Source organism: Hyalella azteca, unplaced genomic scaffold (assembly GCF_000764305.2).
Source record: "Hyalella azteca isolate HAZT.00-mixed unplaced genomic scaffold, Hazt_2.0.2 contig3118, whole genome shotgun sequence".
Taxonomy (NCBI): Eukaryota; Metazoa; Arthropoda; class Malacostraca; order Amphipoda; family Hyalellidae; genus Hyalella; species Hyalella azteca.
This window is the reverse complement of record NW_025933371.1, coordinates 87034-113721: the sequence shown is the minus strand read 5'-3', so window position 1 is coordinate 113721 and position 26688 is coordinate 87034. Positions and strand designations below refer to the sequence as shown.

Below are 26688 nucleotides of genomic sequence, written 5' to 3'. Positions count from 1 at the left end.
GGCCCCCAATGCATGAGATGCAGCGGGTGGCAGTGAATGACGAGTGCTGGGAGGGGGCGTGTGGGGAGTGGGGGGATGTGGAACTCGCGTGACCATGACCTTGGGGCCCTCGTAGGGAGGGAACAGTCCCCAGAACGCGGCCTCTTCAACTTTGCTGGCGTGTATTGATCGCTGCTTCCCCCTTCCTCCCCATGTATCCCTGATTGGCCCCACTCTTCCCCCCAACGTGGGGATGCCTGGCCAGCTCATGGCAGCCGCGGTGTAGCACTCTGGTGCTCTGCTCTCTACTGCGCAGTAACGGGACCACATGGCGCTCTAGCAGGCCGCTCTGATTGACCGCTCTAACAGGCTGCTCTGACACGCTGCTCTGAAGGGCTGCTCTGACACGCTGCTCTGACAGACTGCTCTGACACGCTGCTCTGACAGACTGCTCTGACGAGCCGCTCTGACAGACTGCTCTGACAGGCTGCTCTGACAGGCCGCTCTGACGAGCCGCTCTGACAGGCCGCCCTGACGAGCCGCTCTGACAGGCCGCTCTGACGGGCTGCTCTGACAGGCTGCTCTGATGGGCCGCTCTGACGGGCTGCTCTGACAGGCCGCTCTGACAGGCTGCTCTGACGGACAGCTCTGACGGGCTGCTCTGACGGGCAGCTCACACCACCCGCTCTGAGCAGCGCGCAGGAAGTTGCCAGCAGCTCGAGTGCCGCCGGTGCTGAGCCTCGCATTTATCTTCCTTAATATTCATAAAAAATAATGTCGCAGGCGCATTTCTTAGGTATAGGTCCATCATTATAAGCATTGAACCGTTTCTAAAATGAAAAATAACGGTGCGGCATATAATTTTGAAATTCTTTGTGCTACAGCAAAGCTACAATGCGCATCTGTTTTTTTTTTCACAGATTTAAGAATTTATTGACGTTCGACGTTTATGTGTGTGTGAATATCGACATCCTTTTATAAACATGTTCGATTTTTAAAACACATTGCGAAAATACCGTACGACATATTATTATTTAGTCGGTAAACTTTTTTATAATTTCGCGGCATGTGATTATACAGTGTATTACCGCACTTAATTAATATAACATCTTAATTGTAATCACACCGTAGGCTAACGGATAAGGGATCATTTGTTATTCCGAGCAAGCTAGTCGGGAAGTTTGTGATGTTTGTGGAGCCTGTTGGTGCATACATTAGCTTGCTTGCTCTGCTTGTGGATTTGTTAGTCCATGTCTTTGCTTGTTTTGGAGCAGGAGTTGAACGCGTTTGTTTGTTTATGTAACGATTAGTGTATGCGTTTGTTGCTTTTGTAGCAGTTGTTTGTGATTGCGTTTGCTTGCATGCACTGCATGTGGAGCGGTGAACTGTTAGCGCAGCAGCGGCGGCGTGTAGCGCTCGGGACCTGTTGCTGCCGCTCCTGCCTCAGCCATCCGCTGGGGAGGCAACGACTCCATCGTCCCGAACACACCCTGCGCGATTAACATATTCAACATCAACGTACGCACACTCCGTGATCAACATGTTCAACAACATCAACATGCGCACACTCCACGATCAAAATATTCAACAACATCAACATGCACATACCTCGCGATCAACATGTTCAACAACATCAACATACGCACACGCCACGATCAACATATTCAACAACATCAACGTGCGCACACTCCGCGATCAACATGTTCAACATATTCAACAACATCAACGTGCGCACACTTCGCGATCAACATATTTAACAACATCAAGATGCGCACACACGACATTTTCTCTAGTTGGTATCTCAACCACCGCTACCGAAGTCAGGTATTTGAACTTCCATTCAATATTCGCATGAGTTGGAGCCGTTACAGGCCAAATCGTATATGTTTAATTCGCATATATTTTGTTAACCTGTCTGTTTATTACACACGTTAAAACATTTGGTCGCATGACTGTACACTAAAATTCTATTCTGTGGTTTTATTGATAAAATTATTTATGAAAATATGTTGTGCGTAGCAATATCATTTTTATGCTGATAGCTTTTTTATTTTTGTTTCAGGACGAATTACTCTTAATTTTCATTAACTGTGTATTTTGCAATTTTTAGCGATTTTAATTACTTTGTGACAAGTTGTTAAGAGACATGCCGCCAAATAGTGCGGGATTTTTTGTTTCAGTGATGCCGAAGAATATTCCGTATGTTTGTATGTTACTTTACAATCTGAACATTATTAATCCAAAATGAATAATAAATACGTTATAGTCAATCATCTATCATACAATAAATTTCTTATTTTTAAATAATTGAAGCGATTCTCACTATAAACATTTATTTTTTAACGTCACCTTACTAACAGCATTATACTTCATCTAAGCTATTCGCATTCTCCATCGTAAGCATGCACATTTTCAGTCAACTTCAATAGCCGTGATGTTTCAATTCAAATTATCTTGCAGCTTTATTGTTCAGCTTAATTAATAGTGTAAGTCATCATTCAGGTTCCTTCGTAATGCTCATAAACCTTAGCAGGCAGGCATGCATGCCAATATGATAATGACAAGTACTGCACTTACATTTTGCCTAAACTCGCGACTAACTCAGCCTCGACGCTTGACGTGCTCTTTGTATCCAAGAATAACCTAACACAATTTCCTCGATCGAAGTGTGCCCTCCCACTGGTGAGTGGGAGGGAACACTTGCCGTAAACTTTTTAAAATCGTCGATCGGCTCATCATTGCATTTGTGAGTGTCAAAACACATAGTCAACTTCGTAAGAAATAGGTGAAAAGTTGACAATTCGTGAAAATTACTACTGCTGTCAGCTTGGGATGTAATCTGTTACACGGATGTGCCTTGACCAACAAGTATTTCAAAGTTGAGGTGTTCTTCGGTCTATTCGACTTGGAGATTGTGAGCAGCACTTAATTATGTGTCGAGTGCGGCCACGATGATCGTTACGGACCCAAGGCAACTGATAGCCTGGTTGGCCTTGAACCTGATGCCTTTAAAGCTCCTGTTGATTTTGTTTGTGCCTGCAAGCGTTTGCGGAATGGACACCTGCACGGCTTGTGTTCTGCTGCCACTTGCACATTTTGCTTCCTGATTTACGATTAAACGAACTATCTAGTATTGATGTGGTTGTATGCTTGTGGCTACGATTGAAATGAAGACTCACTTGGTCTAAAAATTGCTGGCATTTCGAGCACAAATTAAAGTTTACCATTTGGGAAGAATACATTCCACAGAGCCAAACTTATTATTGCAATCAAGAGAAAATATTAAGAGGTGCAATATAAAACTCATCATCATATCAAGAATGTGTGTGTATTAATTATTACTGGTCATTCTTACAAGGAGTATGTGTCTTACGAGTATCTATTCTGTTTGATCTTTAATAAGTAAGAAATATATCGTCGTGGCTTTTGGGCACATTCCATATTCTTCACCTGGAGCCAAGAATTTCATTGTGCACAGATACAAACTACGAACGATTTTTTACAAAGTTTGTGTCGTGTTCCGCTTTTAAAAATTGAAAAAAACTATTAACTCCTGAAGCGCATCATGCGATTGTTACGTGCATTTGAAAATTTTCGTTGGGTATTAATTAAGTTTCGAGGAAATCAGCATTAATCGATTTGTTAAGACTGCCGCAGCCTGCCATACACTGGAGGTGAAGTAGCCTCGAGCGCCGCCCTGCAAGGTTGCCATCTCGCGACCATCACTCGTGCGTTGCGCAGCGCTGTACCTCCGACGGTGTGTCGAATGAAACTAATGCCTGACATCGTCTATTAATACTTGCGGATTGATAATTGCTTTAACAATCGACGTTGGATAAGAAGACCTCACACCTGTATTGGTATTCTCTGATCACTCGCTAGCATAACGTAATAACTGTGCCTGTTTATCTAACACAGCTTTTATTTTGCCATCGTGAGCGAGTGTTGTAGCAAGTTGTTCTGCTCCAAATTACAATTTTAATTGATAAAATGCAGGATGATAATTCTAATTATTTTTCCACAAGCCGTTGTCGGACTTGTACCGTACAGTTGTCGAACCCTTTACATTGAGCGACGCACTGATGGTGAACGAGGTCGATTAACGCCGCATAATTATAGACAAAGGCTTATTAACGAAACTTTTTGACTCTGGAATCAGAACTATTATCCACAATAATGTTAATATTCGAGAAGTTGATTCGTTTGATTTACTCCCCTTTAAATCAGCTGAAGATATTTTGAATAGTGATGTTGATGCGACCTTGAAGGACGGTAAAACGTTCCCTGCACCTTCTTTGTTACCACGCGTGGACCTTATCGCGTGGCACCCACAATGCCGCTGCTGGCTGCCTGAGGAACTGCACTCGCCTCAAGGCCACGAGGCGACAGCGTCACGATGCATAGTCACCCTTCCTTCGCTCACTTCCTCCCGCGCACGTTTCCTTCGCACGCGTTTGGTGTTTTGTTCCTGTGAACATTTTTTTCTCGCGCAGTGCTCGTGTTGACATCAATTATGACCTCTCGCCTGTCATTTTGCTAACTCATGATAAATTCTACTCCTATGTTTGGTTCTCTTGCAGAATTTAGTCTCCTTAGAGCAAGAATTTTAGGTGCTAAATTTTCTGACCGCAAATTCGTCTGATTCTCGCAGTAAGCTATAGGCAATCTCATGCTTGGTTCATTCATTCATGAGCGCATCTTTTATTAAATACTTAGGCAAAACTTAAGTTGACCTAGGACGAACGTGTTGATAGACTATTATGGCAGCTGATCGACAATTGACGGACTCAGTGTTCATGGAATAATATGACATGGAAGAATGCATGGTCATTGTGATTAACTTGCGGTCGATTGTCACCAATCCGTGACCCTTCCAGTAATTCGACATTTCCCTGCTGGTTTTTCAGTGTTGAGCCAATTTTTTGAGCTAACATTAATGCCTATTGGAGCTTCTGGTGCTTGATGAAAAGCTAATTTAAGTGCGATAATGCTTTCAAAGCATCCAATTGCAAATTAATTTCTTAATTAAACCTTATTATTAATTAGAACCTTTCTTTATGGTCTGCACATTCTCCAGAAGTTTAATTCCACCATTCGACCATGACTATTATGCAATGAATTTATTCTATTTATTGGCGCATAAAAAGATGAAACATTTCCCCCTTCATGCAGCACATGTGTGCAAGAGAGTAGCACGTTTGATACTGTTTGAACACATGCTCCTAGCTGTCTTGTGTGACCGGGAGCCCGCTAGATGCTGATAAATGCATTTTCTCCGGTTAATCTACTACACAATGTATATCAGCATTGATTATGTCATTAGTTTGTATTATACTGTCTGTGATATTTTGTAAGTTCTCAATTCTAGTCACCTTTCTAGGAGAAATTTTTGCCCAAATATAAGGAATAATAGATGAACCTATACGTGCTAGTCAAACTAATTTCTTATTGAATATTTACATATGATAAGAAGTCGAAAGGCGTAAAAAGTTAAGCGTCTTTAAAAGTAACACAGTACAATAAATATGATGATGTCACAATGCCACCGAACGAAGAAAGATTTCGCGTGTGCGCGTCAAGATGAGTAAGGTCAAGTTCACACCAAACTGCCGGGCACGTGCCAACTGCCAAGCATATGCCAGTGACGGTCAAGTCCAATATTCTTTCATGCATTTACATATAAGCATTCACACAAGCCTTGCAAGGTACCTGCCTTGCCCTTGATGTGAATGCTTCTATGTTAATGCATGAAAGAATATTGGACTGGACCGTGACTGGCATGGGCCCGGCAGTATGGTATGAACCCGGCCTGAATGTGCCGCGCGCGTTGGGCTAAACCGCAAAAGCATAAGCCACTGCAGCGCAAGTGTTGGTACGGAACAGCTGTGCTGCGGCCGAGCTAGGGAAGCCTAGCAGCATTTACGGCCTCATGCCGTATAGCCAAGTCTGATTATATGTCTTGTTCACGTACCCGATGATGTCCAGGCTACGACAGGTGGTAGGGAGCGAATTATATTATTCTTTGGGTCTGTTCATGTAGAAAATGGAGACAATTTAGAGCACCATCTAATGATATTAAAACAGAAATGGTGACCGCTCTCAGCACAGTACAAAGAAATTCTATCCTGTTTTTACGCGCTGAGGGAGTATTTACAAAAATTCTCGGTGAGCCTGAGGTAGAATTATGTATCACCAATCAGGTGATCGATCAACAATCAGGTGATCAGTCATTAGGCACCTGCCATGCCCGTGGTGTGAATGCTTCTATGTAAATGCATTAAAGAATATTGGACTAGACCGTGACTGGCACGTGCCCGGCAGTATGGTGTGAACCCGGCCTGAATGTGCCGCGCGCGTTGGTCTAATTTAGCATAAGCCGCTACGGCGCAAGTGTTGGTATACGGAACAGCTGTGCTGCGGCCAAGCTAGGGAAGGCCCATGGTTGAACTAGTATAAGGTTGACCCATGAGATGTAATTTTTGCGGATGTAATTTGTTTTTCGTCTGTGACGTCACGGGCATTAACCAATTACCGAAATGCGATCAAACCAGTCAACCAATCCGGCATGTGAATTCTGGGATTGTTTACGTTTCTCGATCTCAGTGACGTAACAAGAAAGCTGAAATGAAAGACAGAACTTCTCGTGGGTCAACTTAATATAGTTCAACCATGGGGAAGCCTATCAGCGTTTACGGTCTCATGCCGTATAGCCAAGTCTGATGTGTCTTGTTCACGTTCCCGATGATGCCGGGGCTGCGACAGGTGGTATGGATCCAATTATATTATGCTTTGGGTCTGTTCATATAGGAAATGGAGGGAGCGCAGCCGTGCACCACCAATTTTGTGCACCAATAAGCCCTGAATCGAACGCCTTGGATCTCTCCGGACCTACACCAATCAGCCGTGCACCACTCGGCTGTGTCCGCTTCCGGCCTTGACCACCACCTGCCGTGCACCACCAGACGCGGATCGACTATGACTTCCAGGCATCGTTAAATTACGTAATTTTACGTTCACCGCATCTGAGGTTAGGTTTCAGATAGCATAGTTCTGTTCCAAAATTTGTCGTCCTTCGAGAAGCGGCCGTTCGACCGAGGGCTGGTTCGACCCACGGCCTAGATACGGACGGCTTGAAGTGTTGAAGGCTACGTTCCGGAAGGCAGGAACCATGATGGTCCATTACACAGGGCAGTGGTGGTCTTCAGCGGGCGACCCGAAAATTGAGACAATTTAGAGCACCGTTTATTAAAACAGAATTGATGACCGCTCTCGGCAGAGTATAAAGAAATTCTATCCTGACTGTTTTTACGCTCTGAGGGAGTACTTATAAAAAGTCTCGGTAAGCCTGAGGTCGAATTACCACCACTTATCAGGTGATCGATCAACAATCAGGTGATCAGTCATATACTCCACACGACTGAGTCAGTCATCACTGATCATATTCAGTCTATTTTAGAATGCACGTTAGAGTGAACGAGAAATAAATTATTCCTAATTTTCTTGTTATTGAGTGCACGGCTGCACGCGGTGTCAACAACCGATACTTTTGATATTTCAATGAGAATAAATAACAATGGATGAATTAGCAGGAAAATGGTTGAATTGCTGCTGTAAACTATGTATGGAGTTTATAACGTAGTTATATTAAGTTAATTATTTACTCATTAATAATAATAATAGGCGATTAATTTCATATACTGATAAAAATGGCGCTAACGTAATTGTTTACTTTAATCTATTTATGCTGAACACTCATCACGCTGAGTATTTATGGACTTTTGAATATGCTCACCAAATTTACATAGACTCTGAAGACAAGCCTAGACTGGACTACAATGTGTATCTTTTATCACCGGTGTTGACAACTAATCGATGTGATACGAGCTTGCCGCACCTGAGACGCTCGACCACTGCGCCTTACAAAACTGTCGTTATCACCTCACTGAATATTAAATTAAAGTGTTTCATATTTACAGGAATGAAACTCAGCCAATTAACAACTTTTGATCGATTGAATAATTGAAATAAATGCTGAATCAGATCATCATGTCCGTTAATGGCTGGTAATTCTGACCATTAATATGTAGGCGGATAATTAAACAGAAGTCGCAGAATCGGTAGCCACATATAATGAAATCCTATTAGGCTATTCTGATTTATTATTATCCGTGATTGGTGGGTTGCGCTTGAAAAACGTCAACTATTGGTTGACGTGATTACGACTTCGTAACTATATTTATAATCAAGCCCATGTTGTTTTTAGTGTAATTACAGTTAGCCACGGGCGGATAGTTCGAGACCATTTTCTGCTCGTGCTATGTAGGCGCAATTACGTTTTGCGCCTGCCAATCATGAGAGACCCTTAGTCATTAAGTTAATTAGTAAATATCAGTCTTGGCATTGCTGTTACCCCACTACCTCCAACTCTCCGATGTTTTTCTTAGAATTTCAGTTGTATCATGCTCATGTCTTGCCAAAATGGAAAAGGATAGTGATGAAATTCTGCGGACATGCATCATTTCGCGAAATGTACATGTGCTAGTGCATATATACTCTTGCTCAAATAACCACATTTAGCAAGAACTTGGCCATTAAGTGACAACAAAATAAAGGCAGGATTCGAAAAGACAAATTCTGGCGACGATATTTTTACATAAATGGCATCTTTTTCCGGCAACGAACATCTGCGATGGTGAGCGCTGATACGCCATAAAAATGTAGCGAAAAATTAAAATTATGAGAATAATTCAAATGAATTAAGTCTTGGGCTGCCTGCATGGCACAGGTCCTTCGTTGATGTCACTTAATAATTGCTTTCATGAGCAACATGTTCATTTTTATCTGACGAAGCTTCCATCTGAGTAACCACTGTACTCTTACATTTATAATTTTTACTGATGTCAATGACGGTTTCTAAAAAGAACATGCAATGTTAGGACTGCCTTATGATTTTATATACAGTATGCTGTCTCCTTATTTTCAACGTGTCATTTACAAGCGATCGAGAACTGGGGTTCTTTATTACAAGAATATCTCAGGCTAGGGACGCTTTTGATCTTTTGCTGACATTTGTGGTGACGATTCTCTGCTTATCGTGCGCGTGAAGAACGTCCTCGCTTGGCCCGTTGGCCGTACAAGGAAACGACCAAAATGGATCGAACTCGTTTGTATTTCATCTTACATTGTTATTTTTTTTCAGTGGTGACAATGCTTATTATACAATATTCTCATCATCTCACCATTCAATTTTCAAGCAACGTCTAATCAGCCTGAAAGGAAGAACTATGAGAAGAAATATCTACTTGGGATGTATGAATAGAATGTGAATGTGATCATAAGTTTGAGTAGTAGTCAATAGACGTTGAACAAGACAGACATGACATTCGCTTCACCTAAAAAAATTGGAGGGACAACAGAAACTGATTTTGATGCTGACGAATTAATTCGTTATATTCTTGAAATATGCCACGACAGAGACGTCTTCGAGTCTTCGTATGGAAATCAGTGGTGATGACTGTGTCTCCTTCGTCACGTGACTGAGGTATCACGTCACATGATTGAGGTATCACATGACTGACGCTGTAACTACAGTTACTGCATGAATCGCCTGCGTAAGTGACAACTGTACTAAATAGATAACCAATTGGCTGTCTGAAATTTTACGCCTTGCCGATCTAACACGTTGGATGCACCTTTAATAACTTTTACTTCAAAATTAACTGTTTCCGTGACTGACACGAACATCGTGGTCTTGCAGATCTGTAATTGCTTAGTCTCCTACCATTATTTTACTTCCTAATTAATCAGCATTTTGGGATCCAAGTTGATTAGTCACAGGATAGAGGTATTTTGGTCTCTACCCACGTGCCTCGACTTGGGCATCACAATCGACAGGTTAAATGATAGATCGGTTGATTCAAGACAGAAAGGTTCCTGTTTATGATGGCCGACTTGATATTTTGTGTCATCACAAAGCCGTTAATGGTCGCGTCAGACATTTATGAACGCTCTCTGCCCTCTCGAGCCCCAACTAGAGGGACGGCACCTACACTCCACGTGGCCGCCCCGGTCGTCCCCAAGAAGAGAGGAAAGCTACAGCAGAGCGGGCCAGCTTCTGGTGAAGAGAGGAATGGGGGAAACTTCGAGAGGCACACGAGGGGAGTCGAACACCAGGGGCATGGGGAACGAGCGCCAAACAAACTACGCAGTTCGCAAAAGCGTGCAGGTTGATGCCCTCGGCCGCTGTTGCGATGTCGTTTGGGCGTGTGGCAAATTACGCACAACGCCGCTCTCTGAAATGAAATGGCAGCTATGCCAGCCCTCCTTACTTCACTGACCTATTAAAGTTTTTCCCATACTTCATCTTTACAGATATCTTTAAACTGTTCCTAGAAAATTATGGTTTTCTATTCACTAGGCTTTTTAGTTTTTATAATAATGTCGACAGTTAGTAAATTAATGTCGACAATGAGTTGAAATTTTCTAAGCATATTGAAGCTCAAGTTAATAAAGCCAATCCACGACTTGGACTGATCAGACGCTCTTGCGAGTGAGTGTATAGATACAGAAGCGATGAAGCTATTTTTTGTAGCTGTCGTGCATCCGAACCTAAGGGTTTGGAAGCGCAGTGTGGTCACCAAAACTAACACGAGGCTTTGAGGCCTTGTATTTTAATTTATTACTACTTTTAGGTCTGTTCCCGAGCAATGGAATATTTCAATCGCTAATGTGTGCTGTTAATCGGGCAGGCAGTACCCGTTTTTGAATATGGTATTAAAAAGACTAGCGTAAACGACCTATTTTACATCGTTTCAACTGTTGAGTAAACTGTTAACACCAACCGGACCAGTAGTAAAGCCGCTCAATTTAGCTATATTAATTTGTGAGAATATGGCAGAGTTGGTCTCAGACCTCACATCTATTGATTAAGCACTCTTTTGATTTACGCGTCTAAACAACATAGCCAAACGATTTTAGTGTCACGGCAACGGGCGCGTGTTCGCTCGCTAAGCGTTGAGCAGCAGCAGCGACTGCATGATGCAAGCAGGACTTGGGCAAAGCGAAGTGACGGGGCAGTTTTAGTGAGTAAGAGGCTTGGCAGTGATCCCTATTAATGTTCGCTAAATCAAGGGTACAGGTTGTTAACTGCAGCAAAATGAATCGCTTAGAAGTTGGCGTTTTCTGTGCATGAAAATAATTCATCATAATAGTTGAATTAACATCGATGTATTCATGAGAAATTTATCTGATGGCTCAATATTATGATTATTTAAAAGGCTGTGAACCCAGAGTTCTACCTCGATCTTGATATCGAAAGCTTATCCAACAATCGATAAGATCAAAGTAAGTAAATCTTAATCTGCTATTACGCTTGGCACGACGAATATGGTACTAAATTAAGATATAGCATCGCACTGCAGGTTGTATCTATGCCTGGTTGTTGGTTGTGCTGTATGGAAGAATGTATGAACTCCTCAAAGAAATATTTATGCAAATCCACCATGTGAGGAAGTAGAATATATCTCGACAACATACGCCCGTGGGTTTCTTTTTGAAGCTCTAAAACGGCCACTCATGTAGCGTTGATTGTTTACAAGATCTATTTCTTTAACACTAGCCCTTGCAACATTTATTTAAGAAAATAAGAAGGAAAATTATTATTTAAGAAAATATATTCAAAAATAAGAAGGTCGCTAAGGCAAAAAAGGGCTAAGGCGACAGGGAACGAAGGAGGAATTGGTGATGGGGTTTACGTTATTGAATAAAACAATTTACCAAAACTATCCGCCTTTAAACGCGGTAGTTATCTTCATGCCTCTGCGTGATGCAGCTCAAGGACTTGTATATCCTAATCATAGGATAAAAGTCCTTTATCCTAATTTATCATCCGTATTCAATTTTAATTTGATTTAGAATGAAAATTTCAAGATCCATCCATTGACATCAATACGCGTCACGCTTGCGTGTCAGGGAAGTCATATCGTAAATTCCCTTTTATTTATTCATTTGTTTACAAACAACAAAATTTCGTCAGCATATTTTTCACGACCTCGTTTAGTTATATTTTAATACGAAAGAGCTCTGGATTCTAAACTTTATCTAGCTGGTCTAGATTTATTCCTTATGCATATTAGACCGAATGATTATCGCCTTTAAGCGTATGAGGAAAATTAAAACGCTGGTGTCTAGAAGGAAAAATTTCCTGAATCTTCCCCTGAACAATACCCCTTGCGTCAGCCTCCCTCCCCACGCTCCTGAATCGCTTGCGCCACGCCTTTGCTGTTTGACGGGGATTGGCTGTCATTATCAACAATATTTTTGTATGCCTTTTTAGCTATTGTTCGGGTGTTGCGGGTCGTAAATCAATATGAAATGTTCCTGAGACTAAAAAATTAGTCAATCTTCTATAAGGAATTCTTTATATATTTTGGTTACGGTGTAATTATTTGAAACTTAAAGTCACGTAGATATTGATCTCGTAACAGACCGAAGTAACCATATTTTTTCGTTATATTACTTAGGTTTATTAACATACGATTGAACTGCAGCTAGTGTTCATTAATTACCAACTTATGTCGTATTATTCATAGCATTGTAAAAAAGCAACATATCTCCGTAAATCAGCTGACACAAACGTTCGTCATACGACTTATTAAAACGTCCGTAATGCTGTTCAGTGATCGCAGCACTAGCATTTGTTGTTTGATTGCGAGTTGTCATACGTGCTATCTTTGTACTTTATACCACTAAGTGCAGTCTTAAGGTTAATGTATTTAAGGTCGATATTTTTAATTGAGAATCGTATCAGATTGCCAGGAATTATCTTTTCAAATGCTTGTTGTGGTACCGCATTACCAAGAACTTCGGTCGCCGCGATCACCTCCCCGGGTTTTGATCATCGTCGCGGCGCCAAGCTTCGGGGAAGCGACCTCCGCTACCGGGAAGACGGCAAGCTCGCCAAGTTCCAGGGACCTGCAACCGTGACGACCGACATGGGTTTATTATAAAATAGAGAATCTCTCTCAGTCTTAGACATGTTATTACATGGAATTTAAATTCAGATGTATAACTTTGTTAGAGAATTTTTATCCTGGGGATAAGAAGTATTTATTTATATATAATTACTTGAATAATTTACCGGGTAAATTACTTATTTACCCGAACCTTTGTAAATTACCTTGATCCTGTCGGCTCACCTCAAACGGGTTTATAATTCTGACAACCATGTTAAGCCGTTAGTTCCAGTTTGCTACGTACGTAAGTAATAACGTACGTAAGTAATAGTTTGATTTCTATTGATGCAACGTTATGGATTACAAAAAATTCCAATATTTGACATATTTTGTATGTCAATAACAGAAGCTATTTTATTTATTTATGGAAAACTTCAGTTGCAAGTCAATAACCTGCTGGCAGGCAATGAACGAACATGTCGATGGACATCTGTTGCTGCAGCGTTGTGCAGCTGTTCTCGCTGCTGCGAAAGCGTTCCTAGCAACACAACTGTTGTTGTAGCTGCAGGACAGCAGAGGTAGTCAAGGCTGCTACGCATCACAGCTGTTCCAGAGTACCTGCTGGTTAGTAATTTTATTTCTGTAGGTCAATGAACGGAGGGGCATCGATCTGTAGGGTAGAACGGTAAATTGTCTTGAAAGTAGTCTATGTACTACTCTTTATATTGCGATTCTGCAGCATTTAAAATGTTGCAGTTTACATTCCTTTTTGAATTCATTCGCTCTTTAAAATTCGGAGTGAGCAGATTGCCGATGAAATGTTTCTGCGTTTGAGCACATTGGATGAATAGTAAAAAATACTTCCATTGACATTTAAAATATTCATGCATGTGGAGATCAGTTGCTGCAATTTATTTTAACAGTTTATCATGTATGAAAATAGTTTCTAGATTATCAGACTTGATTATTGATTGTTACGTGATCATTAAATTGTATTTGTTCGGCACTGTTTAATTCACTGCTCTTCATTAGTATGAAAATTTCTTCGTCGTCAATTTTATCAGTTTTGGTGCTATGCAGGTCATTGCTCGTAGGATCGTTATAAATACTCATGCATGTCTTCAGATGACCATGACGACTAACTCAGTTGCCATGCTGTCCCTTTTGGGAAAAGATCTGCGTCGGTTCTAACCTTTCGTAGAATAGCGTTTTTTTATGCCCCATTTCCCAACAACTAAGCGGTGGAGTTGCTACATCAGGTATTTCCTGAGTAGGAAGGAAACACTCTCTTGTACAACTGCATTGCACAACCTCAACCCTTGCCTGGCGACGAAGCAGTGGTCGACAGACTTTAGACGCGCTTAGTTCTCCATCTTATCCAAGTGCCGACGTGTTACTGTGATTTGAATGAACCGAAAGCGGTGGTCGGTTTTTATTAAGGTTTTCTTTCAAATGGTAACAGGCGTTATTGCGTAACCGTGTCTAAAGCTGCAGCGGTTTTAGTGTATATAATTCTAAGTGGACAATTTTTGCTCCTTCCATATTAATTACGCTCTGTGCCGTTTTCAAATTCACGACAATCAGGTCTTCGAGATCGTGGCAAATCGCAATCCCCGTAAATTACGAAATTCTGCAAGTGAAAAATTATCTAATATTCATCTCTATATATAATATTTCTGTGTACCCTGAATAGAATGCCTTTTCAGAATCATGCTCGAACAAATTACCATTTTACTTGGCCATGTGAAGGAATGCAGGAACTTAAATTATTATCTCTAGTGTTTAAACTATTTAAAAGTATTTAGGTAGAGTTTTTAAAGTATAATTTTAAACATCGTTGTTTCAGAGTTCGCTGAATTCTCAGCCGAATGATCGGTTATGAACTTCTTAATTCAATCAAGTACCTTTAAGATCTAATGACGAGAGAGTCAGAGCATAAAATACGTCTTTAGCATCAAGTAAAAGAAAACATAAAAAGCCGGACAAAGTCGTAAGTGAAGTACTTGTGCATACCTCAAATTAAACAGTTTTCTTCTATACCATTAGTTAATCATTTCAGCATACACTATTATATTATGATTATCATCATGCTCTAAGGCAGCAGTCTCATTTTGAATGTTTACGATGATAATTTTAAGCTTACATTATAGATACATTAGAACTAAAAGGCAACGAAATCTTTGACTACCTGATCGCTTAATGAATAGTTAATGTATGGTCGCTTTAGTTAGCCCATATCCGATGTAAAAATTTCACCTTATTTTGATTATAGTTGGATAGCAGATTTTCAAACTTGACATCTGATTGCTTTCAATTACCTGATGACAACGTCTGCATAGTAATGTGAAATTTGGTGACAATAAATTTTACGTGCGTCGCTGGACTGGCAAGGATAATCTGATTGAGTGCATGCAAGGAATACCGGAAATGACATTGTGCGAGTTCAACCGACAACCGTCGATGACGCATGAGTCGCCAAATGGATGACTGTAATATTGACCACAAATAAATTATGTTGAATTAAAAACGCAAAGCTATTGTAATGTTACATGAAATATTTTCTAGGCTAGTTTAATATATTGTTATTATATTGCTTCTTATTGGAGTGTATGGGCTTAAAGGACAATGAAAACATTTTAGGTAGTTTGTGGCCGTAAAAATGATATTGCATATTTTCTCTCATTTGATGAAGTATGTGAGACGTGATTAATATACTCATGTTATTAAATTACTTATTTCGCTCCACTGATGTATACTAACTGGCACAATATTGCTTGCTACAACATTTTTTTTATATTGCATTCATAATAGGTTCGTGTCATGGTTGCCGCAAGAAAAACGGCCAATTCCGCTCACAAAAAGGCCAAAACGCTAAATTTATTATTCAATTTATATATTAAGCCTAACAATTAAATTTCCCGGAGTTATAATACATGAGAAAATACAGCAAATTCAAGGCACACGTAAATTTGTACTGGCCATAGCTAATCAAAAAGGCACTAGCCGTCAAATTTGGCCGGAAAAAAAGTCCCATCTGGCACTCTTGCAACCTGCCGTCAAGTGGTTCTTTTGTTACGCTGCGTGTGCGCCGGGCGTTGACGAGTGTTGCCACAAGGTACTGCTGATGAAGATCTTTGTAGTGTTGAGTGGCGTGAGGGCCATTGTAGCACTGGCGATAGCGGGCCAGATAACGTGGCGCTCTGTGACTCAATGCATATCCGCACCTAATTTAATATGGCATCGCCAAGTTATTTGGAATGCGTTATCCCAATGCTAGTCTACATTTAATGAGCTTTCTTATGCATTGATGATCGTTTAGGTACGATATATTCGTAATCAAACGCTCCATGTACTTCCGATGCTCCAAAATCATCCAAGTATGATATCAATCAACTTATTAGAGAGCCAGAACAACTTTCCAGCAAGCTTAATTCAAGCTTACGTCAACAAGATTTTAAATTTTAACATTTATTGTCGAGGCAAATAACACGTGTTGAGTTCAGCGTAATTTTTACATGATCTAATTAAACGGCAGAATAATAACTGCGAAATCTGGACAGTTTCGCCATTAATTAGTCAAGCCTTTGATCTAGCGGCGGAAATCTTAAACTGTTGGCAATTTCAAATTGTATTTTTCATGAAAGTTTCACTTCCGCTCTATGCAAATGGGACGCGTGATAATTAACCAGAAACGTAAATTAAATCGAACAGTCTTACTTTATTGTGGGAATATAAATCGCGAAACTTCGACCTAAATTTGGTCAAATTTGGCTCCATTTCATTTCCGCCTTCGGATGCGATTGACTTCCGCCTCATAAAGAAATAAAGTTTGATGTTCCGCACGTCCGACGTGTTTCGTAAAGAGAGAACATGAGCGCATTACTTGTTAGGGAAATATAGGATTTAATATTTTATAGTTTCATGTTTTGAATTTTAAGTTTTAAGTTTAGAAGAGCGGAAGTTAGATCTTTAGGTTCTATCCGTTCTAGTCAGTCTCGCCTTTGAACCTTCAGAGTCAAGGTGCGTTTTAGCTTGGTTATTTGTTTGTTATTATATTTTTCATTTTGTGATTATTTCGATATGTTATTTATTTTGTTATGACTTTTATAGTTAGATTAATTTATTTGTGAGAAGTGTTTATTAATATTATTAATCATAATACTTTGTGTTTGTTAATACTTTGTCTTATGTTATTCAATATTTTACTTATGGGATAGTTTGAAATTCTGATGGAAGAGTGTGGATTTCATGGAATTGTGAATTTGTGGAAACAAGACTGAAGAGGAACCCGTATTGCCTTTAATTACAAGCCTTTGTTGAGGTCCGTGTAAAAGTAGTCTAAGTACGACTGAACGTACCTGGGTGACCTCATGCAGCAGCAATATAAATGTTTTCTGTTATTAGTTTCAAATAGGATATCAGGGTTATTGGGATTAGGACGAAATAAGATTAGGAACGATGGCAATCACTTTTTGGAGCGTGCCACAGCTTCCTCATGGCCAGCGGCATTTATGTTTTATCTGCTCCGTATTTATTAGCCGGAGGTCTTTCGTTAAACATCGTCGTAACGTTGCACGTAATTTTCGCAGGTCATAAATTATGACTTTCGATTAATGAACCACATTAATCGAAAAATTGAATGCTGCGCTCTTATTGCTTGAAAATGAAAATTGAATGCTGCTCTCTTATTGCTTGTTCTTACTTCAATAATATCAGCATAATTATAATGATTTTTTGTAATTTTGCTCATTCGTATAATTGCCAGCAAAATTTGATACAGTCCAATGCGCATATAATAAAATTTTTAAGCCAATTGCTATATGTACAAGGCAAAATGATCGGTGAATCATTTCAATCACTGCTAAACCGTACCGAATTATTGGACGTTCGAATAAAAAGTTCATGAAAATCAGTTTAATTCTAATAATTATTAAATGACTAATTATTAAGAACAGCGCGACTATTATCACTACGGAACCAGTGCCTCATTTAGAATAATGAAAATTATGTTTTAAACTTTTCCGTTAATTATGAGAATTTTTTAGATGCTTAAAAAAGATTAATAGCTTTTACTTTATAGGGCATCAAATGTGTTATTAATGATGAGCTCACTCATGGTGATCAGTGGGCGTTGAGAGGAGGGATGTGTTCACGTCTGAGGTGCCTTTGTAGTCTCGCTGCTGAGCTCATTGTTTTGTGTTGTACGATAAGATAAACGTCGAGTGCCGCTCTCTGTTCTTCCTCTATAAAGTCCCGACTTTGCTGTCGTGTCAACATTCACCTGCCTGTGGTCAATACCTCAGCCGACGCAGCGGTCTGTCCTTTCAAACGCAGAGAGAAGTTTTTAGTTTTGTCATTCAGTGTTTGCTGAGCTTTCAAATCCATAATTTTGCTTTGGTATTGACGATATAATTAAATTCGATCGTTTTATTTATCATAGTTACCGTGACGTTCATGTTCAAAGCGTTCAATTCACTTCGTTCACGCTTTCCACGTGCTCGTCTATCTTCGTCAACTTAAATTTTCCCTTCGCTGTACACGGGTCGAAATTTTTAGTTGAAAATTTCCATGTTTCACAGAAATTTTGATTGCAGCTTCCGCCCCAAGACTAACATTTTTATTTGAATTGTAGCTCGTGCTGATCTAGATCGCTATCGAGTATTAGCCTCTCGTCATTGGTAAGAGCTTCCACCTGCGGTGCACGCTCTTATCAGGCGCTCGATAATTTATGAGTCCATAAAACACAAGAGGAGATTCATGCCGGTTGGAAGCGTGTGAAGCTTTGATACACGATACCGTAATATTAATCTTTAAGTTTCGTATGATAAACTTTGAAAAGTCGCTTTCGGTAATTACTGAAATCGCGTCACTCATTATGTGTCAGTAAATTGCGAAGATCATATACACCAGGTGTATGAATTTACCAGAGTCAATCTCACCTTAGAATAATCTAGAAAATTACTTTTTGTATCATAAAAATCCAAATTTTTTCTCGCTGCTGTGTCTTTAACTTTAAATAGTTTTGACTGTCTTGAATGTAATTGTAACAACTTGAGCAGGATAAAAAATTTACCACTTTATTTGCATAGTAAATTAATTTTATTTTCTTCCACAGAGGTCCAGTCACCATGGCCGGAAATATGCCAAACCGCACCTATTGACACGTGAGTAGTCATAGTTTTCGATGATAAAAAGGGTTCTATGTGAGCATGATGTTGATACAACTTTCACACTAAATTTTGTCACATTTTTTAATTTAACTTTCCCACCATGATAATGATACTCAGATAATGTACAGTGCAATGTTCAGTGTACTAGCGTTATGTAGCGTGTCACCTTCAAATATTCCTCTAACTAAAATTGAAATTGATTTCCAATAAAGAAAATTGCATGTATTCTCTGAAGTGGAATTCTGTTGAATCTAAAATATTGATGCCATTGATAATGTACATCGTGCCCTGACATGCAATATTACTTGTTTAGTTCACTCGCAATCCTCTTTGCCTAGGGTTGCATGTCCTCAATGGCCTCTGGACGGTAATTTTTCGACCTCAGTGTCCTGCTAGAAAACGTCGTTTTCTGTGGATGTTGGCCATTTTAGCACAGACTATTTTATTTAGAAAGTGGTGATAGTTTTGAAATCAGTATTAAAATTATCAATAATTACGTCCTTTTGTGATGTTTTATTTCATTTAGACCATACTTTAAATCATTTTTCATGAAGATCAACAATTCCAAGCCGCCGTAAAAATGAAAGCTTGTAGAAAAATACGTTAATAACTGTTTCTTGGACGCGAGGTTCATCCACTTTCTCAACGATGACGACAATTGCGATGAAGGATCCCCACGATGACGACAATGGCCATGAAGAAATCAAGAATCAAATTCATTATCCTGGAAAAGTTTTGGTGACGAGGCACGAGAACCACGCTGGGGTTCCCGCTGTTATTGAGACGTGAACACAGCTGGTGGTATCTCAGTGCCTCGTCACCATTAACTTCGTCACTCATCGCAGCAGGAAAGTACTGCTGCCTCGTCGTCAGAAGAAAGGAACCTCACGAAATTGTTCACTGTGAAATTTAGCGACTTATTCGCAATTGTCAGAATTTAAATCATCGTCATCATCTTCGTTCCTGGAACATCAATTTCAACACATGTAAGAGCCGTCAAATATTGTTTTCTTGCCTTAAACATCATCATCGCTCCGGGAGACTTCAGAACACTGGCAAAGTTTCTCAATAACAGCAAATAATCGTCTTCAAAAAGTATCATTGCATCATTATTCTTCACCATCAACACCACGTTTACCATGAAGAATGCCGTGACGATTTTCTGAAGAAGAAAGTATGCATCATGAATACTACTAAACTACAAGGCTCTATTACTATACATAAATTCGACCATTTGGAAGGGACGACGATGTTCGAAATTCGACATGCACTTTATTTATGGAAACACTCCAACCTAAATCGGATGTCGTTTCGCTCATTTCCACTATTACATGGAAATGTGGTTATGTAAAGTTCAATATTGATGCTACGTGAACCAAGAGCGACATCAATGGAGAAAAAACGAAGCATCCTGATGTAAGTATGACTTATTTATCGGCACTTTTATATTTTTGCAATGTTTTTAAAAAGGAAATTGCTTGGAGTCGTTGATATTCACCGAATTGATTCGCACACTCCTCATCGGGACTGCTCTAAAAGGTAAGAGTTTTGGCGTTACATGTTCTTCCTTCAGACTTGATTTCGTTTGCAAATTCGTTAAAACCTGATTTTTTCGAAACAGCTATTCCCGCGGAAAATCAAATCGTATTTATACATCAAATGCCGCCAAATTTTAACCATCGAATTTTTCGTTGATGATCTGATTTTAACGCATAAATAAAATTTTACGAATGATGATATGATTATACGTCTTTTTTTAGCAATTTTGCAAACCATGAGCCGAGTCCTGGCAACTTTTACGCGACATGAGCGAGAAGCTATCCTTATATTTCGTGATGGCAGCGATAACCGCGTGACAATTCGTTGGTCAGCGCAATCCTACTTAATATTTATAATGAATTTATGTGCAGTTAATAACTTTTTAATATTATTATGGATGTTATTAAGGCCTTGTTCATGATTAAACGATTGACTTCTGTTATTGGAAGTGACGTCGATTGTTTTTTATTCGTTTTCCCGCAAATGTTGAGACATCACTCCTGTCGTGTTTGGTATTTAATTGTTACGAAAATTATGTTTGGACAATTTCGTTTCGGAAGAGTTTTAGACTTAATTTTTATCAGTTGCAGACATATTTGATCTCAAAACTATACGTGAATTGATTCTAAATCTTCTCTTGATATTGCTGCTATTATAAGAATATTTGGCCTAGTTACTTTGTAGAAAAATTTCTTTCATTTCGTTCGTTTTTAAGTTATGGTTTTTATTATTTTTAGTGCAAAACAATTGTTGTAATCGACTTTGATCGGCTGACTTGAGTGGTCTCACATTAAACGACTTTTTTTACTCCTTGTTTGACCTTGACCCATTTAAAATCTTCATGATAACGGTTTTCTTTGATAGAATACGGAAGAACACGTTATATTCACCTATTTCAAAAGAATCATAAGCGCGATATTTCTCAACCAGCTATTATTTAGATCCTGCGCTTTAAAATCATTAAACTAAATGATTGTTTTGTGTACGTAAAATTATAGATTATTTACATTTATCAAAATTTTTTAAGTGTAGATATTACGGCCTTTGTATGCTTATTGCTAAAAATTAATTTAAACAGACGAAATCAAATTCCAATTTAGAAGTTCTACTTTCACGTTCGGGCTTCCTCTTATTATTCACTGATTTCATGACATTTTTCTTTATTAAAACGTACTTAATTTGTTGCTGCGAACTTCTATCATTTAATGATTTAACTAATCGCGCCACTAGGCATTAAGCAATCTTGGAGTCAATTTTGGCACTTCTAAAGTTCTGCTGGGTAGTGTACGTACTTAAATATTGGTCGTTTTTCCCGTAGACATTTTACAATATCGTGCACAAGTGCCGCCTTTCTTTCGACATACAAGCAATACTTGTCTACTTCATGGGTGGCAATTTTCAGTATGAGTATAAATACTTTAAATTAGTATTAAAATTTACTATATTTATTCTCAAGTTGAAATTTATATATCAGAAAAGCACCAATTTCCAAAAAAAATTCCATTGATCAGCCTTGTTTGAGGAGCAAGCTCGCATTAAAAGGATTATCAAAGCTCATATATCGCAGATCAACGATCAAAAGATAATTTAATACGCTAAGGCTGCCTCACTAATTTACTTTATGCCTAGTGTAGTGCAAATACTGACAGTATTTCACTCTTTACTCTCATTTCAAGCTAGTCACAGATTGAGTCTAGAAGAATATCGATTGTCCAGATCCTGTATACACACAACTCGCTAATGAAGAAAAATATGAGGCATAGTTCCTACTGATAAGGATATCACCTCATATTATCTCTCTCATCTCGTTGTAGTGCTCTTGAGATTAAATGTTTAACTGGACAGCAAATGGATGGAATTTAAATAAGGTTAACCATTACGAACGTTTCAGTGGATTCCAGTTCAATTTTTCACCAAAGCTGGTTAGTTATCGCTGCGAAAAAAAGAATTCATGAAGTTCGTGGAAACCCCGTGTTCAGTACGTGTAACACACTCCTACGTGCAGACGTTAATCCTGGCAAAGTTCTTGTGTCGTAAAGTGCCTAGAGGCGAAATCACTACGCAAAACAACTCAATGAAGAGTAAATCTTTGCGCCGCGTAATACGTTTTCTCAACGAGAAGAATAGGCGAAGTAGACGATGGGAACTGCAATCAAATAGTAGAGACGTTCGATAGTTGGAATGCAACTTTATTTAGTACATGCGCCAGTGGTGCTACACGACAAACGCCCAGCTGAGTGACGTTTTCAACAATAGCTCCATAGACAACAGCTAATTGAGAACATTTTATTCTTCAGACGCATTTTATGTGGTTATTTATGGGTATCACATACATGTAGTTATAGAAAGTGATCCCGATTTTTTTCTAACACTTATACTTACCTGAATTGTTGAGCGTGAGGCCCGATATTCGTTCGATGCATAAAAAAACAAGGATATTCCAACGCTGGAGTTAGTCGAAGTACATCCGACACCGTGACAACAATACGGCTCCGTCACGGACAGACCTCTTCACCGTGACGACTGAGGTGACGAATAATCCGACCCGATGTCTTCTGCCGGAAATTGTAACTCGCACCAGCAAGGGAATCCGTTGAGGCTTGTGAGGCGGAATTACTTTCCACTCAGTCAAGTGAACTCTGATACATCGATCACATTTCAGACAACTGGTCACGCAACTAATAACATTGCGTGAAGGATTAAAGTAAATCCGAATCACAGCAATCGTTCAAACGAGTTCAATTTTTGATTGTCGTCATACGAAGTTTATTAATAGCAATACGTATGTTATTTTTGCGGTCGACGTGGCAGAATGGTGCTCTTAATGGAAGAAATACTTAGGTTTGCGCTACTAATTAGTATGTAGCATACTATGAATAGTGTAAAATTTTCGCAGAAACAAAATTTAACGCGCAGCTTGCTGTTCATGCTGTACAGCGCATGTCACTCTATGCAGCATGCGCTTCACAGAATGCGCAGCTTGGGCAGAATGAACAATGCGCCTCACAGCATGCGCACTATGCGCCATGTGCGGCGCACAATTCACCACATGCCTCCCAGCATACGCACAATGCGCCATGCGCTGCACAGAATGCGCAGCTTGGGCAGAATAAACTATGCGCCTCACAGCATACGCACTATGCGCCATGTGTCTCGCAGCATACGCACAATGCGCCATGCGCTGCACAGCACGCAGCATGTCGGGCTGACACCGCCGCGTTTGCCGCAGCGCTCGCTGCCCTCGGCCTGGGGAGGTCAAGTGGTGCAGTAGTGCTGCTTCAGAGCTCGTGGTGAGTGGAGGTCAATCGTGGGCTCCTCTGCTGCTCCCAACTCCCCTCACGGTCTGGAAGGAAGGAAGGAAGGATCCCTCGCTGCTGAAACACAAGATTTGCCGCGGTGTGCCTCGATGTCGTCGACTGTGATGGATTGTCGATGCTGCGAGTCTTGCTTGACATCAACAAATTGTCCAACACTTGAAATATAATCGCTCAAAGGCACAGCAAACACATTTGTCAAATCCAAAACACGCTCCCAAGCCTCCCTATTATTTCACACAAATTTACAACAACACAACAATTTCTAGAAATAATATGAGTTCTCATATAAATTAATTCTTTATTTCATAAGGATTCTCACAGAGCTTCACTTTAATCGTCATTTTCACTTGCAATCATCTAAATACTCGAAGTTTCTGATGCGGGACTTGAAAGCAACCTGAACCCTAGCTTTATAGCATTCCTATGCTTCAAATGCCAACAGTTTTCCTGTCCGAATTACAAAATAAGACCAACGTCATCATTGCGAAAAATCTAATCGCTTCTTCATACATTAGTTTTTGCTTTTTTTTTAACGCTGTATCGTCATGTGTTCAAAAATCACGATTAATTAATTAGTGATTACGCCGTTCACGATTGCTTTCAAGTCATGCCGCATTGAATAACATCGACTTCATTGCGTCTCTTGACAATTAAGTTAAGTTAAGTTCATGACAATTTCGTGTGACTGACTTGGTGACCTGACTTCGCCAGTCTGTAGAATGACCGGTTACACGGTGCTTGACACCGCCGTGTTTTATATATATTGAGTTGAATTAAGTCTTCTATTTCAATACCTTAAATCAATTTACGTTCGCTTGGCTGTTAGTGCTCTTGCATACTACATATGCGCTCTCAACTCAGAGCCTATAAAGTCAACGTAACGATTTAACTTTTAATTATAATTTCCCGTCGTTTCTTATGGAATGTAATAAATTGTCCCGGTGTTTGATCGAACCCAAAGTTGGAGCATTGAGACAAAGATTGTAGGTAGCGGGACTTGATTTCTAGTTTGACACTGCGATTACTGGAATTTTCTGAAGCGATTTTCGACGCTTTGCTATGTCATGACAGGACGCTTGACCCAAAGACATTCATGTTAACGTATAACAAATATTTTAATAAGTCCGAAAACCCGTTGGTGAAATCGAACGTCAGTGAACTGATTCTGCGACGTCACGGCCTTTGCGTTGTTCACGAGCCGTCATTCACGACTGTCGCAGTCAGGCGGCTTTAACTCGTGCCTTCTTAATTGCAGCTCAGGAAACGTCCCTAGTGCGGGAAAGACTTGAATGCAATTTAATAATCAGTATGTATAAGAAATTTTCGTTATGCGCTTCAAATTTACAATTTGTTGTAAATCTTCATTGTTGACTAATGAATGACTTCGTCTGCGGTTATTTTTAGAGATAAGTTTGCGGACATGTGATGGAAACTTCATCATTCCGGCTTCTAGTCACATACAGTAATTAGTTGTACGTTTCTTCTTTTCTAAATGGCTACATAATGCATTAAGTTTATTTGTACCAACGTAGAGTTGGCCGCGAATGAAACGTTGTTACCAGGTCAAGCAGTCGCCAATTCTGAATCACAGCCCAACACGAGTTTGTTCATCAGGGGCACGTGTTCAAGTTGGCCGATAACTAGCCATTGGTACCTGGTGGTTAGTGGCCAGTGGTGCGTGTTGGTTTTTTGGCCAATGATTGGTCATTAGTTCCTGATGTTACCGTGGCCAGGGGCGCTTATGCAGGTTAGCCAATGATTGGTCATTGGTCCCTGGTACTTGGTACTGTGGTCTGGTGCGAGTGCTGTTCGTGGACCACGAGGCAGGACGTATGCGCATAGAGTAGCCGCGCCCGATCGTTTCAAGCAATCAAAGTAAAAGCTGCGAGTAAATGCTCCTCACCTTCCGCATTGCAGGTTGTCGAGTCTCGCCAAAGCAGCTGTACATCACTCCTGTTTCGCTGCTATACTGTTTCTGTCCATCTCGACCAGAACATATACCATTACTTCGCCCTGTTATGCCATTGCTTTGGCTGCTATGGTTCAGTTACAATTCTATGATATGTTATCATAATGCTGCCGAACTAATGCTATTGCTGCCATGCTACTGCTATATCATTGGCATATTACTGAAGAAAGTGTGACTATTACTAAGCTGCAGTTAAAATGATTTTATGCTGCGTTTAGACTTATGTTTAATATATTTTATACTGCGGCTATATTCTACTTCTGTAGTTAAAATCGGTAATTTTTACTTGTTGGTATGAATGCAGCTTCGAGTCGTACTGTCATCTGCTCATCTGCATGTTATCTTAGAAAAATTTAGCGTGTCTTCATCACTTTTATCATATCATAACGATAAATATGTATTACTTGAGATGAGATGGATAGTGAGGTTAATCACTTCTCGAAATGCGTTTTTAGGTTCAGATGTACATCCCAGCAGAAATACGTTCTGTACGGATGTATCGATAACAATAACAATATGATAAAGTGTGCAAATTAAAAAAAAAACTAAATTTTCTCCTCCCTCTAACACATACAGGGCTTGTTCAACGTGCCCGCACTTGGCAGCGTTTCGTCGATTTCCGTCCGTCCTTCCCCCAGCCTTGCAATTTATCGCGGCAATTTATCGGGCTCGCTGCCTGACTTCCGTCCTTTTCGTTCAAGAAGAGAGTGCAATTCTGCAAGCTGTCGCTAATTAGCGCTTAAGTTTATCCTAACACTACT

The 26688-nt window shown here is 39.9% G+C and overlaps 1 long non-coding RNA gene across 1 annotated transcript in view; it reads left to right on the top strand.

Annotated features, from left to right (window-relative positions):
- LOC108677144 overlaps positions 1-26688 on the top strand; it is a 50896-nt gene that overhangs the window by 4522 nt on the left and 19686 nt on the right. The window contains exon 2 of the long non-coding RNA XR_001931234.2: positions 19048-19096. This is a non-coding gene — a long non-coding RNA (uncharacterized LOC108677144). The remainder of the gene's footprint in view (positions 1-19047; positions 19097-26688) is intronic.